Source organism: Coptis chinensis, chromosome 2 (assembly GCF_015680905.1).
Source record: "Coptis chinensis isolate HL-2020 chromosome 2, ASM1568090v1, whole genome shotgun sequence".
In the NCBI taxonomy this organism is placed as follows: domain Eukaryota; kingdom Viridiplantae; phylum Streptophyta; class Magnoliopsida; order Ranunculales; family Ranunculaceae; genus Coptis; species Coptis chinensis.
The window spans coordinates 87,079,289-87,087,049 of NC_141457.1; the positions used below are offsets into that span (position 1 = coordinate 87,079,289).

The 7,761-nt window shown below is 34.9% G+C and overlaps 1 long non-coding RNA gene across 1 annotated transcript; it reads left to right on the forward strand.

Moving 5' to 3' along the window:
- Positions 1-469: 469 nt before the first annotated feature.
- LOC147518604 (uncharacterized) lies at positions 470-1,112 on the forward strand. The gene is made up of 3 exons (XR_015214088.1): positions 470-573; positions 729-775; positions 863-1,112. It is a non-coding gene; the product is annotated as an uncharacterized LOC147518604 (long non-coding RNA).
- The last annotated feature ends 6,649 nt before the right edge of the window (positions 1,113-7,761 follow it).

Below are 7,761 nucleotides of genomic sequence, written 5' to 3' on the forward strand. Positions count from 1 at the left end.
CTTTCATCTACCCGGTCCTTGTGAGTTACAAAAATAAAAAGGTGTCCTTGAGAGTTACTTTTTCGGCATTTTTGTCCTTGAGAGTCACTCCCTGTAAAAACTTACCTATACTGTTAGATAGTGTACTAAAGTATAGACTTATTGTGACAGCACGCGAATTTCAAATGAGTTGGGAGCGGGGAATGCTAATAGAGCAAAGAATGCTGTGTTAGTGACACTCAAGCTTTCAATCTTTCTTGCTCTTGTAGTTGTTCTATCTCTTATCTTTGGTCATAATCTTTGGGCCAGTGCTTTTAGTAACAGCCCTGTAGTTAAGAAAGACTTCGCTTCAATGACTCCCCTACTAGCGATTTCCATATTATTTTATTCTGCACAAGGAGTTTTATCAAGTGAGAGTAATATGCAAATGGTATATGGTAAATTCTTTTCTTCCACTCTAATTGTTTCTGATGCACAATATTTGACTTTGCAGGGGTGTCAAGAGGATATGGGTGGCAACACTTGGCCGTGTGGACTAATTTGGCAGCCTTCTATGTTATTGGCATGCCAATCGCGATTCTCCTGGGATTCAAGGTCTATCCGTATACTAAGGTCTGCTACTTATCCAATTGATGAGTTTGTTGTAATTTGTTTACATGATTTCTTCTGAACGATCTCCTTCAGCAATTTCATCTTTTGGAATCGTGATTTTAACTTTTGTTATTTCTTGGATCTCATTCTTTTGCAAGGTTGGGGATAATGGCTATGGTTCATATTCATCAAAGCCATATGCAGGGTATGTATTTTATGCTTATTTGTTGATTATGCTTACTATTTTTTCAAATATGTTGTATATTATTGGAACCGCTTGTTCCTTGTTCAGGTTGTTAACTTCCCTCAACAGCTGAGATGTTGATTCCTGCAAATGTTGTTGGTAAAGTGATGGGGAGAGGTGGAGGAAACTTGGCCAATATTCGTAAAGTGAGTTGTTTTATTAACAATTACAAAACACTGCCTCTTTTGAAGGGAGCTCTACTGATGATAGTTCCTCACTTTCAACTATCTCACGCCTCCACTCCAGCGCGCCAGGTCTTCTCTCCACTCTCAATGTACGTTCCTACACTCCAGGTCTTCTCTCCACTCTCTTCTTCTCCTGTCTCTCTCTAGTATAGGTGGCCCACATTTTTTTTTATTCAATGAAAATTAGTTAGCAATGGATACAGACAGTTAGCAACAGAATTTTTTTTTATACAAAGAAACTTCATTAGTAACGGATAAAAACCGTTAGCAACAAATTTTTTTTTAACAATGACAATTCGTTAGTAACGGATAAATAACCGTTAGCAATAGAAAAACAAAGTGACGCTTAAACAAATTAGGTAACCGTTACTAATAAATTATAACGGTTAGGTATCCGTTACTGAAATTAATTTCGGTAACACTTTATAACCGTTAGTAACATTTGTAACGGTTAATAAATGTTACAACTATCCGTTACAAATATTTGTCACGCTTTTGTGTCGACGGAAAATAACCGTTACTAATATTTTTGTAACGGATGTATATCCGTTACAAATAGGCTGTTATGGTGTAGTGAACTTTCGCAAGCGCTTTACCCTTCTTTTCCTGATATCTCGACGTTCCACAAGTTGGACAACTAGTTAAATCCTTGTACTCATCTCCTCTGTAAAGTATGCAATCATTGGGACATGCATGTATTTTTTGAACTTCCATTCCAAATGTAGACAAAATAATTCTAGCTTTGGTCATGGATTGTGGCACTTTGTTATTATCCGACAACATTTTTCCCAACACCTTCAATAGCTTGGTAAAACTCGTGTCTGACCACCCACTACTGGCTTTCAGGTTGAACAATTCCACAAGGGATGATAACTTTGTATAGCTTTTGCAACCTTTGTACAAAGGTTTCTCAGCATCTTCAAGCAATTTACAAAGCTTTTTAGGATTCCCCGTGAAACTCTCATATGCATCATTAACCATTCTAACCGTGTCCCCAAAATCACATGGGGTTTCCATATCAAAGTCTTGACATGGAGGTTCATACGTGTTGACACTTCGGGACTTTCCACTGTGAGGCTTTTCCCCATGCCATATCCACGTTTTGTAACTTTTTTCAAAACCAACATGAAACAGATGATCCCTGATATCGTTCAAACTCTTATGCAAGTGGTTCCCACAATTAAGGCATGGGCATCTTATGAAATTAAGATTGTCTGGGCTTGCATGCTTTCCAGCACATTTTATAAAATACTTGACCCCTTCCTCATATTCATCAGGCAGTCTATCTATAGACATCCAAGGTTTATCCATACTCAATGTCATAAATTCAATACACAAGTACTGCATACACATGAAAAAAAAGGTGATTAAGCAAGATAAAAGCACGCAATTCATAGATTTTGGCTCAATCTAGTGGTTGAAGCAAATACAAACATATAATATAACCTTGTACTAATCAACCTAAGGTGCCAAAAGTGTAGCGTGGGAATGGATTTAGGCGTATGAATGGGGAAATTCCTTCTTTCCTTACATGTGCCCGGCCAGCCACCTAGATACTTGGTAGAATAAAATAAAATAGCTAAGTGTCGCATTAAGATTAGGGTCTTGATATCAGAAAATCCTAGCAATCATAATATTCAGTACCCTAACTTTGCAAAAGAGACACACACACACAATAAACAAATTGAAAGCTAGTAATCTTTTTATCGTTGAGTGTTTATCTATTTGTCAACTCAAATCACGATCAGCCAGGCGTTCCTGCCCAATATATCAATCAACAATAAGCAAACTTGCAAACTAATAGTAAAACAACAAGCATAAGAGCTTCTAAAATCAATTTATGTACGAGAACAGTCTCCATCTCTTACTCATTCAGTCAAACACCTTAAGCCACTAACAAAAACTGTAAACATGAACTGCCGGGCCACTATACAAGCAACTACATGCCATCACTAGACAACTACAAGTTTTACCAGGATACTAAAAGGCAAGTATTCGGTGAGAGCTAAAACCTTTCAACAAATTCACAAAAAGAAAAATATAAATATAAAATAAACATCAACTAAACTGATGAAGGACAATAGCGAGGGAAATCTATTTTTTTAAAACATCTAAAGAAAAGATTGAGCAAAGTTAAACCTGGACCACAACATAACATAACCTATCTATTCTCCAAAAAAAATTAGTTGAGAGCCGATATAAAGTAAAAAAAAATTAGTTTTTTACAGCCAAAATTGAATTTAAATAGAGCAAAAAACAATTACCTGAGAGCCGAAATTGGGGAGAGTGGTGAAGAACCCTAGTGGACGATGAGAGACCAATAGAAGTTGAAGGGCAAAAAAAGACTGATAGAAGTTGAAGGAAAGAAAGAGTTTTGGAAGTTGAAAAGAGTAAGTTTGGGAAGTTGAAAAGAGTAAGTTTTAGCGCGTTTTTTGCCCCCTTTTTCTTTTCCTTTTTTCCCTTTTTTTTTAGGGCGTGGGGTTTTGGGTTTTGGTAGGCTACCTTTGTCCACGGTATCCAGGCTATTTTGCAAAACATTAGCCACCGTTTTTGTTGAAACGGTGGGGTATATGAATGTCAAAGCACAAATTAGGTGATATTGGGTCGTTTCGTGGTATAAGACACTTTATATGCCACTATTTTATGATACTAGTGGCATTTGCTTGTGCCGAAATTAGAAAAGCTATTCTTACTGTGACAAATGCCTATTAGCCACTGTTATTGTGAAACCGTGGGATATACTCTTTCACCTACCGTGGCTAATAAGAAAATATGTAGTAGTGAATATAAAAACACTAAAACCAAAAAAAAACAAATGATTCAACACCAAAACCTTCCCTGTAATGCATTTTTTTTTTAAAGGAAACACACTTCCAAAAAAAACATAAAGAGATCAAAATGATTGTAATTGAGCTAAGTATGATTAGATTACACAATACACAATATTAAAACAACATATAATCATAATCATATTTCATCAAAAAAGTATGCATAGTTGTTAGTGCATATCAGCCCTCATAATGCAACTATTCGAGCAACTCTAAACATTTATACTTTTAAAGAAACTAACGGAAATCTAAGCTAAAGTAAGAAGATATATAAAAAAAAAAAAAAAAAAAGTGAGGCAACTCTAAACACTTACACTTTTAAAGAAACTAGCGAAATCTAAGCTAAAGTAAGAAAATATATAACAAAAAAAAAAAAATAGTGAAACTAAACCGTTGAATCTCAACAAACAATAAAATGAATTAAAAAAAATCAAAACCAAGAGAATTGAATGAAGGGTAAAAAAAATGAACTTGGATAATTCATAATTGATGATTGAAATTTAGAAGAATCACTTAGACAACTTCAGTCTTCAATCTAATGGAGAAATTGGACAACGACTTGATCTGTGTTCGCTCAATCAATTTCCTTTATTTCTTTTTTCGTTAAGGGCTGGATGTGTTATACTCTCTCGATCTTTATCTTTCTAAAATATAAAGAAGGGCAAAGTTGGAAAAAAGAAATAAGGAAAAGGTCAAGTCAACCTTGACATGTCCTTATTAATGATTAAAAATAGAAAACAAGTTTTTTTTAGCAGTTCTAGAGTACACGGGATGTATGGGTGCGCTGGCATCTCATCCCTTGGTTATATACTTTGTGGGGCAATACACCCTCACCTTTTGGTTATTAGAGGGCCCAGATTTGAGAGTACAGGTACAACCTATGTACTCTAGATTTTTTTTTTTTTTTAATGTTTATAAACTAATAATTTGTCCTAATAAATTATTTGAAATCCCACTGGTCTAGAGTCTAGACCGTAATAAAAACTAGAATTAGAGCCTTAAGCCCATTTTCTTGTATATAAAAAAATAGATGTGCATATTGTCAGTCTAATCGTGCAATAGTCTATCGCTTTTCACATAATATGTGATTTTAACTCGATGCTGACATCGGTGTGGATGTACATGCATGTTTATAAGCTTAATTGTGTCTCAAGTAAAAATCTTTACATAAATAGCTTGGTAATTTTTTTCAGCAATAGTCACGAGGTTGGTTTCAGCATAATATGTGACAATTTTGAAACTTAGTTATTGTGCTAAAGTTTATATTGTTGAAAGGAGATTATAGAGTAGTGCTATCCGCTCTGCATGCATAAATCCAACTAATCTGGCAGATCACCGGTTCATTTGTTCGTAGTTTCAATGTCAGCTCAACTCTTAGGCGAGTTAGGTGGCCACCTAAGGCCTCAAATTTGGAAGGCCTCATATTTTCTAATTTATCCACATATTTGTTTATTATTACCTAATTTTATAAAGAAAAAAACACCAAAAAAGAATATGATAGTCAATTTGTTTACAAATGGATTTTCTATCCTCGCACTAAATTTCGGATTGAATTAATTTGGAGTGTACACAATCCAATAGTCCACTGCACAAATGACATCTTGAAGTATTAATATGAATCAAATGGCTACAAGTGCATAGTAATTTTAGTTTTTGTAGAAGTGTGCTCATTTAATCAAATTGTTTTAATGGAATAATAAAAACAAATGGGGAAATCCCACCTTTAGTGAAAGAATCTTCACATTCTATGCCTTTTCTTCTTCTCTCTTAATTAAACTGTCTTAATTAAAAAAGTTAACATTACACTTCTTTCATTAAATCTTTCTCTCTCACTTGTTCTATTTCACCAATTTCAAGTTTAACCATTTGGCAATTTCACTCTTTGAGTTCTAATAAACGGTTAATCATCAATTTATCATCTAATACTCGCAATTCTTGTGAAACTTGATTATTATTATTATTATTATTTCAATATGAATCTATTATTTTATTTATTTATAGTTTCGATGTTTATTTGGTTATGTTCTTGTCATTTTCGTTTGATTTGTGTCTTGATACTAGATTTTGGCTCTTAATTTATAATAAAATTGTGAATATATAGTGAATTTTTATGGTGATTATAGATGGCCTAGGAAATAAATGCCTGACCTAATTAAGGCCACATCTTGGCTTGAGCCGGCCTTGCCGTAGTTTCATATCGTTAAAGAGTTAATAGCTACACTCCATAGTGTACAACAAGAAAGAATACACAAATTAAAATTTGAGAAATGTTGAAAAGGTGAAGTACTTGCAAAATGTTAAAAGATGGGTTAGTTGGTACATCAATTCCACTTAAAGTTGATGTTTACTTTTTATATATACTAGCACAATACACGTGCTCTGCACATGAACGATACACAAAACTTATTGAAGAGAATGTGAACATAGTTATCAAGAGGAAATAGAAATGAATCTAACAGTAGCATCTATTGAATTGAACTAGCTTGGATCAGCTTTGTTAAGTAGTTGTAACCTTTTTTATAACAAATTATATATCTATCTGACAGAATACTTGGTACAGTTGTTGGCCTTTTATCTACTTGATACATTTCAAATTCATTATAATACATACAAAAAGTATGCCTTTGGCACTCAGGTTGTCAGGTTGATACATTATCTATGCTAATTCCTGAGGGTAGTCAGTAGTGGAAGCGAAAATTGTGCTTATGCCTCTGCAGAAACTTCCTGAGAAGATTCCTGCAAGTTATTCATTTGTATGTAGCTACTCAGGTTGTATTGTGAGACTTCAAACCCATCAATTTGTGCCTCTTAACCAGCCTTGCAAGTGAAAGCAAGATGCATATACCAGAAATCAAGCTACCCCAGTTTCTCTTGAGTCGTTTTTCCTCTTGCTGATCATATCCTCAAGTTCTTAGCTCGGCTGGTGATACCATTGCTAGCATAAGCTTTGATCATGGTGCTATAGGTAATTCTATCAGCTTTACAACCTCTCTCTATCATTATTTCCGATGCCTCTTTCATCTTTGCGAGGCAACCCATTCGCCCATATGCATCAAGCAAACAATTGAAAAATGTAGTATCTAACGTCACATCTTAGTTCTCAATAAACCTTAATACGCTTCCAATCTTCTCTGCAGATCCTGCTCTCCCATATGCCTTTACAAGCGAGCTCAACGTGATGCAGTTGGGTTTGATTTTCTCACTTCACATCAACCTGAACAGGTACTCCATCTGCTTTAGATCCCCAGCCCTCCCGAATGCATCTATAACCACATTGCAGGTCACAATTTTCCATGAGAAGTAGTACTTTTGCATGTACTCCATCACAGCACTCATTTTCTCATAGCTCCCAACCTTCCCATAGGAATACAAAAGTATATTGAATGTCTTAATGTTAGGACGAATACCAGAGTTCTAGAACTTCTCGTAACAACTCTCCATTGTTTCGATTTGCCCACTGCCACCAAAGGCTCTGAGTGTTACGTTCATGGTCCATACATCAGGCTCACATTCCCGCTCATGGAGCATCTCCATGAGTGTTGATTCCATCTCCCCATATCTTTTAACAAAATAAACAACAAAATCAATACACCGAATCACTTGAACTTTAAGAAAGCAAAAAGCTCGAGACTGCACAGACTAATACAAAAGATAAAAAAAAAAACAAAGAATCCTGCCAGGATACCTGCCTGCTCGTCCATAGGCATCAATGAGAGTGTTATATGTCACAGTGCTAGCTTAGGCTTAATTCCTTGATCTGCCATATCTGACAACAGAGTTTTCCCTCGATATTATGATAACCACATATCACTTTTACAACTTTCATTTGTATTCCAACCAATGGAAAAAAAATATAAATAAAATATAGCTTTGGTGAGTATTAGATTCAAAGAAATTAATTATACGAATAATAAACACAATAGTAAACATACTA